Raw genomic sequence first — 11,860 nt, forward strand, 5'->3', positions numbered from 1 at the left:
AATTTGTGACAATGATGTGGCCAGGGACTCAGCCTAAGAAGATTTAGTGTGTCAGGTTGAAAGCAACAGAGGCCTCAGGGCATAACGCTGACAGACAGAAGCCCTACCCCGGAAGCTATTCTGGGTCCTGAAAATGGAATCTGAAGGAGGTTGGTTCAAGGCCTTCATTCTCCCAGGTATGATTAGTCCGGGGTAGCCTGTAGATGAGAGGAGAAGAGAAAGAGGAAGGTATACAAACATCAGAAGTGGCATATATTCAAAATCACCAGAGCTGGAAGACCATCTTAGAGATAATCTCCTGTACAGGGTAACTGAGACCCAGAGAGGAGGGCCTTGCTTGAAATTGCATAATTAATGACCATAATGTGAGATTAAAAATTGAATTTGTATAAATTGATAAGGAAAGCAAACATATTACCAATAAGTGTAAACAGTATGATTCCAATTTTGATTAAAAACCATATGTGGGGGTGCCTGGGTGGCTCAGTGGGTTAAAGCCTCTGCCTTTGGCTCAGGTCGTGGTCCCAGGGTCCTGGGATCGAGCCCTGCATTGGGCTCTCGGCTTAGCGGGGAGCCTGCTTCCCCCCCTCTCTCTGCCTGCCTCTCTGCCTACTTGTGATCTCTGTCAAATAAATAAATAAAATCTTTTAAAAAAATCATATGTGGTTATATTTTGGAGGTGGGATCATAAGGGTTTAATTTGGGGGTGCACATTGATGTACTTTCAAAATATTCCACAGTAGGGTGTATATTTGTAAAATAAAAATAAGCATTATTCAAAAGAATTTGTATTTTCAGTGATTCAAGGGAAATAAACCAAAATCTGATAGCAGTGGTGGAATATGTGTATACATATACACACGCATACACACATACATATATGCATATATATTTTTTTCTACTTTCATGAATCTTCTGCATTTTGTTTAATAATGGTTGTAGACATTGCTAGTCTTCCCAATATGCAGTTCCTCCCTTATTCTGGGCATACAGCAGGATTCCCCTTTCTTAGGGATTACTCTCCTTCGGTGTACTCATCATTCTCCCAATAGGTTGTGACCCGTGTAATCAATGGAAATGGTGACAGGTCACCGTAGGGTTTCAGCATTTGATTTTGTGTGCGAGTCTCTGCAGCAGCAGTGAACACTAAGCCTTGAGATGAGATGGAAGTACCTTAAGCTGGAAGTGTCCCACGCTGCTGAGTGGTGGGCATGGAGGACAGCCTCTCTGAGGAGGTGCCCAGACAGGCTGTGGGCTTTGTACGACAAAGAGATACCCTTTTCCTCTGTGACATCACTGACATTTGGTGGTGCATTCCCGAGTCTATAATGACCAGCACAGTGATACATAGCAGCTTATAAAGTAAAAAGAATCGTTATCATTTTGTAAAATATAGTCAATGACACATACAATATTCTGGACTATCTATGTCAAATTTCACATTATTTTTGTCGTGAATAATCATCCTAAGTTTCATTTAAAATCGAGATAATTTTTTTTCAGTTAAGGAATATTGATGTGTAAAGACTAGTTTATGAATTGCCGACTTGGAGTATTAGGAGGGAGCTCAAACTGGCATCTGGCACATTCTATGGGTTTATAGAGAGGCTTATCGAAACTATCCAGCACAAATGAATTGTCCAAACTAATGCATTCCAAAACCTTAACAACCAGTAGTACCAGGATAACTTTACAAAAAGTGGGACTTCTCAGTCTCACCTGTGGAGTCTGGTGAAGGAGGTCTCATACAGGACTCAGCAAATGGCATTTTAAGAAATCTGCCATGTGATTTCAATCCCAGGTCAGGGAATGGTCGAGAGGCTGACTTCAAACTGCATTTGTCAGTCAATTTAAGTTTCATTTAAATTTTGTATTCATTTTGAAACTGAAATCACTTTTGTATTTCCGTGTCCGGTTCTCTCGAAGTGGAATCCAAGGCGGGCATTCCCGTGCACATGATGTGTAAGGCATGCCCTCCGGAAAAGCCTGTAAGGCAACGAGGAAAGTCTAACAGGGACGAAGCAGCAGCTGAGCCAGAGGATGACGTCAGCAAAGCCTAGCCTCTCCAAGAACTTGCAGGAGCTCTGGAGTGAAAACGGCTCCCCAGAGTTGCTCCACCTTGAGCCAAGGGAGCTGGGCTTTTGTACCCCTCCCCGCCCCAACGATGGGCAATCATTCGTCACAGGCGGCCTGGACTACAGGTAATATAAGCTGTGATGTGGATCCAATCAGCCAAGGACAACTTGCTGGTGGAGTAGCAAGTGTGAGCTGTTAGCAGGAATTCAGCTGGCAGCTGGGGGATAAGCGTAGCAGATTGGGAAAAGGCATCCTGGGGGCGCCAACAGCATCTGCTCTGGTCCAGCTCTAGCACCACTTAGACCCACTGGCTTCTCATGTTGAATTCTCTCCTCCTTATCTCAGCTTCTCTGGGATTCTGGCCACAGTGTGAAGTGAAAGTTATAAGAGAGGAATAATGGACTAGTTGTAGCACCCAGTTCTGTGGTTGGCCCCAAGGCTGCAATGGATGTTTACTGTCTCCTTTCTGTACCACCCATGACAGCTTCTCTTCAGCTCTGCTGGCATTTCTTCTGGTCTAGGTGGCTTGATGGTGGAATGACCTAGACACTCAGGGTGTCTGACCCCTTTTTATCATGTTCTTATGAGGCCATGGTTACTATAATTTTTCCATGTACAGATAAACTTGGCATGGGAGCAGGAAGGGATACTCCAATAGTCCAATGGTTGCTTTAGAATATCCAATGGTAAACATATTCCTCCCTACTCCCAATATGTGTTAGCAACCCTATGTCCTCATGATAAGGACCAATTATTCCTGGAAATATGACAGTGCCTTTCTTTGACTGGTGGTGTGCTGGCACAAAGACCACGAAATGTCTAGGAGGCAGCCAGAGTTGATTTTAAGTTCAATGGGCTCCTTATTTTTTATTCCCTGGTGTAAGCATGCTCCTTCTGGGGACCAGGACCTCTAGATTGCCAGAGTCCAGAGGCGAGGGCATGGGAAGCACAAATTCCCTAGAGGGTCACTGGGGCTAAAGGTAAGTGGGGCCGCTCTTACTCTAATCTCTTCATCCTGGACCCAAGTATTCCACCTACGGAGGACATTCCCCTTCTAGTGGCCATTGGTTTGAGAATCCTTGGCTTCTCAGCTGCATCTTTAAGAGGGATGTTCACCACCATCAGATTGGCAGCTTTGGGATAATGTGGTAAGAGCAATGGATTCCACATGCCCTTTGCTTTTGTTTCACCATTGATAAGATTCCTTGGCCCAAAGCCATGTTTTATCTGTAGTTTCACGTTGGTAAATGAGATACTGTACAGGGAGAGGACTGGAGGGAGGCGAGTGGGGTGCCTAGGAGGCTGACTTGAAGATGACACTCACTCTTTGCTACTCCAGATGCCTCACTTGCCTCATCTTGGTTCTGGCCCTGACTCTGAGCCCTTGGATTGCAGTGCTGGTAGAGCCATTCCAGGCAGGAAAGGGAAATGGAAATGCCAAGAATATGTGTCAGTGTTAGTCAGGATGAGTTGCTGCCATTTCCAGGGTGGACGCTTCCAATTATAGCCCATGTATCAATAGGTTCTTGTTGTCCTCCTTGTGGGTCTGAGTGTTGGTCTTTGTTGCTAATGCATTGGACATCGGGAGCAGCAGTATCTAGATCAATCTTGGTGAGAAGAAATGGTGCTGCAGGACCCAGGCATAACCTCCATATCTGTCACCATAGTTGTTCCACTCATGATCCCATTTCACCAACACTCAGGTGTCCAAGGACAGGGGCTGGCTGACATCTATAGGATCCTGTCCACTTGGTTGTTCTCACGCTGCTTCTGCAGAGGATGCCCCCTGGTGGCCATTAACATGTGATACACGGCATACAGTTCTGGGTACATTCACAGAGCTGGGCAAACAACACTACAATCCAATTTTAGAACATTTCATTACCTGAGAAAGAAACCCTGCATCCTTTAGCAATTATTCCCCATTCCTTCTCCTCTCCCCTTCTCCCCTGTCCCATCCCCAGGCAACCACTCATCTACTTTCTGTCTCTATGGGCTTGTCTCTCCTGGGCATTTCACATAAATGGAGTCATATAATATGTGTGCTCTTTTGTGTCTGGTTTCTTTCACTGAACATAATATTTTCAAGATTCATCCATGTGGTAGCATGTGTTAGTACTTCCTGATTTTTATTGCCAAATGATAGGCCATTGTATGGATATACATTTTTTTAACCATTCATCAATTGATGCATGTTTAAGTTGTTCGCACTTTTTTGCTGTTATGAGTAATGCTGCTATGAATGTTTGTGCACAGCTTTTTGAGTAGACATGGATTTTCATTTTTCTTGGGTAGAAGAGTGGAATTGCTAGGTCAGATAGTAACTCTATGCTTAGCATTTGGAGGAACTGCCTAACTCTTCCATGGCTTGTTAGAAGAAACTGCCTCCCAAAATTTTAAAGGAAGAAAAACTTATATATTATATATATAAAACTAAGGGTAAACACGAGGAGGAGATGGGAAATGACTGTAAAGATGAAAATTAAAAAAGATTCTAAAAAAGGAATTGATCCCTGATATGAGGGAGAGGAGATGCAACATGGGGGGTTAAGGGGGTAGGAGAAGAGTAAATGAAACAAGATGGGATTGGGAGGGAGACAAACCATAAGTGACTCTTAATCTCACAAAACAAACTGAGGGTTGATGGGGGGAGGGGGATTGGGAGAGGGGGGGTGGGATTATGGACATTGGGTAGGGTATGTGCTATCGTGAGTGCTGTGAAGTGTGTAAACCTGGCGATTCACAGACCTGTACCCCTGGGGATAAAAATATATTATATGTTTATAAAAAATAAAATAAAAAAAAAGGAATTGATAAGATAAGCAGTTGTTTGAAGAAAGAAAAAAAAAGAGGAAAGAATGTGATCAGGCTGGAGACTAGAACAAAGCCATGCGCTAGATTTAGGGTATATTTTGATCTGTTAGAAGAAACTGTATCCCAAAATTTTAAAGAAAGAAAAACCTATATCTACACAAAAAATAAGCTTAAATACAATGAAGGGAGGGAATATGACTATAACAATGAAAATTTAAAAATATTTTTTAAAAAGGTATTGATAAGCTAAAATAGTTTAAAAAGGTTAAAATAGGAAAGAGGAAAAATTTAAAGACTAGAATAAGAAAAAATAAAATTAAAAAAATTTAACTTTGAAAGACTGAAGGATCATGGGGAAAAAGCCACGAATGCCATGCATTGCTTTCCCCTAGCTCTGGATTTCCGCATTTCTCATTAATCAGTGAACGTGGTATTGGCTGGATGTTCTTGCTGATCTTCTGGGGAAGGGTCTGTTGCAGTGATTCTCAGATGTCTTTGTCCGAGGCGGAATTGCACCACCCTTACCAGGGGCCAACCTAAGAAATCTGCCCAGTGTTCGTTTTCAGGGGCTTTTGTTCCCTGAATGCTTTCTGTAGAGCTCTGGAGGACGGGAATGCAGATGGCAGTGTCCCGATCTCCGGCCTGGAGCAGCCGAGAGCAGGGGCCCCACTCCTCAGTGCACCCTCAGAGAAAAGCAGTCAGTCACTCCCGCCTCCCTGGTCTCCGGCTGCATTCCATGCTCACCTGGTCTGTGTCTGAGCATTTCTGTCTCTGGCCCACGGCCCCGTTTGGAGTCTCCAAATCCAGCAGATTCCTGCCAGCCCTCCGGTGCTGCTTCTCTCCAGGGAGGAAGGTGAGTCTCCCCAGATATGCCACTTGTGGAAGAGCAGTGGCCCGATGGTGCCACGGATCAGTTTAAGGTAACCCCCAGCTGAGAGCACACTCCCTGGCTCTGTCACTGCAGAAGGCTTCCCTGCTCCAATACCCAGGTACTCCACCACACTCAGATACCCCTGGTCTTTCTGTGACCCCGCGGGTGCAGAGACCATGCTGTCCCTGTGAGGGCTCCACCCCTGCTTAGCCTCTGGAGCAACGTCCCTCAGTGGAGCAGACTTCTAAAAGTTCCGAATTTGTTCTCCGTAGCTCTATCACTTGCGGGGGGCTGGCCCCTCTCCCCGCGGTCTATCTTCCAGTCCTTTCAGACTCACTTTTCCGCATGTCCTACCTTCCGGAAAGTGGTTGCTTTTCTGTTCCTACAATTGCTGCTCTTGTTCTCTTCAGTCTCCTGTTGAGTTTGTAGGTCTTCAGAATAGTTTGATAACTATCTAGCTGAACTCCTGGCATCCCACGATATTTAGGTCTCCTACTCCTCCGCCACCCTTGCTCCTCCCCCAGCATCTAGCTCTTGATTTCAGCCCAGGTCATGATCTCAAGGTTGTGAGATCGAGCTCCGTGTTGGGAAAGCTCCACACTGGGCATAAAGTCTGCTTAAGATATTCTCTCCCTCTCTGTCCCATCCCCCGTCCCTCTCTTTAAAAAAAAAAAAAAAAAAAAAAAAAAAGAATGTCTTTTTTGTGTCTGGTCCAGGATCACGTGTCATGTCTTCCTGGTCTCCCTCAATCTGCAACTTTCATGATTTGTACATGGTTTTGAAGATCACAGGCCAGTTATGTTGTAGAATGTTCTCCAGCATGGTCGTGTCAGGGATTTTCTCATGAAATCCCTGACCAAATCTGACCAAAATTATAATTTTGGTCAGAACACCACAGATGTGATGCTGTATCCTTCTCACTACAATCCTACATGATATGGATTTGTCCTATGACTGGTGATATTAATTTGATCACTTGATCAAAATAGTGTCTGCCGTGTTTCTCCAATATAGTTACTTTTCTTCCCTTTGTAAAATAGTATGAATTTTGTGGGGAACTACTTTGAAGCCATATTAAATTCCTCATCTTGGGGTGCCGGGTGGCTCAGTTGTTAGGTGTCTGCCTTCGGCTCAGGACATAATCCCAGGGTCCTGGGATCGAGCCTCGCATTGGGCTCCCTGCTCTGCGGGAAGCCTGCTTCTGCCTTTCTCACTCCCCTGCTTGTGTTCCCTCTCTCCCTCTGTCTCTCCCTGTCAAATAAATAAATAAAATATTTAAATACATAAATAAATTCTTATTTTAGTCCTCTAGTTTTAACATCCATTGATATTTCTTGCCTGAATTAATTATTACTTGAATGGTTGCTAAATGTTGATTTCCTAATTCCATCAATCTTCATTTGGCATTCTACTATAAGGAAACACTTTTTCTATTCCCCATTTATTTTTCCACTTACATATTTTTGTCATTATGGACTCACTGATTTCTACAGTTTCATGAGTTATAATCTGGTACTACCAGGATTTGTTTTGGTGCTCATATTGTCCCAGATATTTCCAGTAAGAGTCCCTTCAAGCTGGTTTCTGTGTTTGTTTGTTTTTAAGATTTATTTATTTATTTGAGAGAGAGAGAGAGAGCATGAGCACACAAGCATGAACAGGGAGAAAGGCAGAGGGAGAGAGAGAATCTGAAGCAGACTCTTCACTGATTGTGGAGTCTGACACAGGGCTCAATATCATGACCCAGAGATCATGACCTAGGCCAAAATCAGGAGTTGGACGCTTAACTGAATGAGCCACCCAGGCACCCTTCTGTGTTTGTTTTCTACATCTCCATCATTCTTTGAGTGCTTCCTTACTTTATTACTCGAGAAAGTTTGACATTTCTAAGTCATCTTTGGTTTTTTCTTGCATCAATCCTGGGGTCAGCCATTGTTTTTCAAGTAGACTTACTTTCTTTAAATGGAGAATGGTATCTAGAAACTAAAATCTATTGGAGTATTGCTGTTGAGATCCCCGATCCCACACCACCAGTTGTCAGAGCTAGAGTGTATATGTGTGTGTGTATATATGTATATGTATCTCTGTGTGTTTCTATATAGAGATTAATATAGATATTTCTGTATCTACGTATATATTAAAAACCATCAACTTACACCTATACCTCCAATTCCAATTTGCCACCAATCGAATGGGGTTGGGTATAACTTTCCCTGTATGTGCTTTTTCCAACTGTGAGAAATCTGGCTCCCATTATGCTCAATATATTTATTGCTGAATCCCCCCCAGTAGGACAAATAACCTGACCACACTAGGCCAGCATCCTGCTTGGATGCCCTCCTCATGCAGGCCCTGATCCTGCTCTGATGGTCTGCCTCACCCCAGCTCTGATGTCCTCCTGGTCAACCTCCCTTTCAATTGATGGGTGTTAGGTCTGAGACCTGGCTCAGGTCTAAAAACTGGGTAATGCATCAAGACTGTCTGTTGGGGTGACTGACTTCAACCTTCAGCTCATTCATTCTTGATTTCTTTGATTATATGTATTAAGTGATATCTTTGAGGCCTGCAAACATTTATTGCCCCGAGGAATACCGTGCTCCACTTTTCATCACCACAGACTCCTCCAGGTCAGGCCGCCTGACTGCCATTCTGATGTCGCCACCCCCTGTGAGGATTAGGGTCATCTTGTCATTGATGATTAATGCCGCCATCTGGCCTCTACTACTCCAGGATGCTATCATCCCTTCTGAAACCAGAGAACCCAGCTATGCAATAGCATCTCCTGCTGCAGCCTGCAGAGGACAGCCTCAACGGGGCTTCTCCATCATGCTGACAGCCCCCTCATCACTCATCCCTTCTCACCTTGGTAGGGGGAGTGTCCTCTGGGCTGTTCTGGGGTGCAAAGCCTGAACAGGGAATTATGACACAAGTGATTAGATAATGGAGTATGAGAGAAACCTATGAGAGAATGAGGGAAACGGAATAGGGAAGGAGCAGAGCTAAGCATGGAAATGGTTCCACGTAAAATCAAGTGTCATCTTGACCTTGAGTAACATGGAGTCCTTCCCATCTTGAGGCAAGAAGGAGGGGATTTTGAAACTTTGATCCCACATGATTAGGCATCTCAGGGTGAGCAGGCTGCATTTACCCAAGCACCAGCCTCTGGAGGTGGTTGCAGGTATGAGCTATTAGCATTGGCTCCTGCACTCGCTGGTGGATGGACGGATGGAACAAAACCAACACAGACAGTTTCAGGGATCTGGACAGTGTCTGCTCTACCTGGACAGGCCTCAACCACAGGTAACTGAATCTGCTTATCCTCCCCAGGATTGGGGACATTTCCCCAGTCCATTCATCTCTGGTTCTCCTACATGACTATTCCATGACCACTTCTTTCCTTAAACCTCTGACACATTTACCATCATCCTCACTGTCAACGGATGACCTGAACAAGGACAATGAAAGCAATCAGAAGAGACAGTGCTTAATTTCCCACCTCCATATCTGTCACCTACCTGCATCTTTAACTATGTACCCAGAGAAGGGATGGTGAACCATCCCTTCTCTGCTGTTACTGTAGGTCAACTGTCACTATTCCTACTGAGGCCAACTGTGTGTGGTAGGAGTAGGAGGTTGGAGGGTGACACCCCACCCAGATGGCAAGGCTGGCCTGCCTGGGGCCACTCTGATCTAAGTGTGAGGGCTGTGGCAGGGTAAGACATATGCTAACCACTTTGATCTCTTGCTGGTGCCTCCTGTTGGCTGAACCATGGAAGCCTAGGTGTTGGAGTCAGTAGAAGGTAGCCTCCTGGGGACACAGAGGAAGGTGGAGACAGGTGGACAATTGGTTGAGGTGGGGGGACATAGACCATAACCAGCACAAAGCGATCGATATACTGATAGATTTTCAAATTTATGTCTCCACTGGAACCTCTTAATTCCAGACTTCTATAACTAGTTTCTTGTCAAATAAGTCTACCTATTGTTGCATAGCAAATTACTACTCATTTAGAGGTTTCAAGCAGCACACCTATACTGTTTCAGAGTTTCTGTGGGTCAAGAGTGAGGGTGTGGCTCAGCTGGGTCCTCTGCCCTGGGGTTGGGGGGGCAGGATCTCACAAAGCTGCTATGGAGGCACATCTGATCTTTCATATGGGATCATATTTGGCTCCTAGGGTTTCAACTGAAGACTATGGGTCTGTGTTTATAAAATGGTAGCGGTTTGCCCTGCCAGCGATCTAAAGGATGTGTTGTTCCCTGGGGGTGAAGCAGAGATCAGGGAGAGGAGGAGTCTTGGGCGCCAGTTCCCGCTTGTTGACTTACTTCTTTAGTCTGGGATGACTGTGCACATCCATACTGTTCTGAGGACTGTTGTAACTGTGACTTTTGGGTAGCTTCAAGTTGTCTTCCTGTGTGGAGCATGACTAAAATAATTGATCCTATCTCCGTCAGGGCAGTTGTGTTGGTCAGCATTTACAGTGAGGACCCAACACTGGGCTGTTCTGCCCTCTGCTTATGGAAGCCCCCAGAGAGCAGTGAGGAGAAGAGGATACCTCCCTGGGGTGTCATGATTGCAGTCACGTGGTTGTGGGACAAGTACAGCCATTCTTTGCACACTTGCTGTGATGCCAAGCTTCAGATTTTCCAGGAAGGGGTGCTGAGAGAATAAGTCTATGGGGACACCAGAGGAGTGCGGTGGTTGTGAAAATGGTCCTGACTTTTCATTTTACTTGTTAGAGATGCAGGGGTCTCACACACTTGAATGGACAGGTCCCACAGTTTGGTGTCACCCAAGTGAACAGGTTTTTTTTTTTTTTTTTTTTTTTTTTGGTTCCTCTGGCAACTAGAGAAAACAATGTCTAATCAACTTTCTAGACTCTCTGACATTTTTATTTATTTTATTTATTTATTTATTTTTTAAAGATTTTATTTATTTATTTGACAGAGAGAGATCACAAGTAGACGGAGAGGCAGGCAGAGAGAGAGAGAGAGGGAAGCAGGCTTCTTGCTGAGCAGAGAGCCCGATGTGGGACTCGATCCCAAGACCCTGAGATCATGACCTGAGCCGAAGGCAGCGGCTTAACCCACTGAGCCACCCAGGCGCCCCTAGACTCTCTGACATTTAACATTCTAGCTTCTACTCACCCTTCTGTCCACATTTATTACTACTATCCCTCTCCTATTTTCTGGCATCATCCTTGAAAGCCTCGTCCATAAAAGGCATAATTAATGGATCCCAGAACACTGTCACACTGAGTGTGGTTAGAATTGGAGAATTCCCCTGAAGACAGCACTCAATAGACTCTACCAGTCAATCGACGTTCACCTGAGGAGGAAACCTGCACCTTGTTCAATGTTCCCCGAGTTACTTTTGTGCTTTTCCTGAAATTACCTCATGTCTTCCGGCTTTCCCTGTCACCATCTCTTCCTATCATAAATTGTCTTGTCTTAAACTTACATACCACCCAGCACTGTGAATCCAAAGATCAAAAAGATGTAGAAAGGTCCTTCCCTGAAGCTGTGCCATGTTTGCGACCTCCCCTCTGTGCTCATCTAGCCCGGAGATGGTAGTTCCTGGTAGCCAACATGCCCGCCGTCCTGAGAGCACAGCCTAGTGCAATATCTTGTCCATTTCTACAGCTCTCACAGGGTCAGACTGCTTTGCCAGTGTTGATACTTGACATTTATTTATGAATCACCTGATGATTGGACAGAAATGGCCGTCCGTCGACAGAATGTGCACCGTGGCATCAGCCCAGATTCCAAGCAGGCTGTGAATACCAGAAGGCAGTGCAGCAGAGTAGGTTGGGAAAAAAGCAGGCTGCGTTGGACACTGATTTGTGTGGCTAGCTGGCTCACAAATTCTTTAGTGCCCATGTTTCATGCTACAACCTTCCCCTTTTGCTAGTGACAGATCCCGCTTTCCTGAAAAGGGATGATGGATTATGAGTTAACGGGAGCCTTCACGGCTTGTCTGTAGCAGTTGGACCAGGTAGTTGTGTGACCAGTTCTGGACCAGGGAATGTCATCCACTGAGGTTTTTTGTTTTTTGTTTGTTTTTGTTGTTATTGTTTTATTGTTGTTGTTGTTGTTTTCTGA

Source organism: Lutra lutra, chromosome 10 (assembly GCF_902655055.1).
Source record: "Lutra lutra chromosome 10, mLutLut1.2, whole genome shotgun sequence".
Taxonomy (NCBI): domain Eukaryota; kingdom Metazoa; phylum Chordata; class Mammalia; order Carnivora; family Mustelidae; genus Lutra; species Lutra lutra.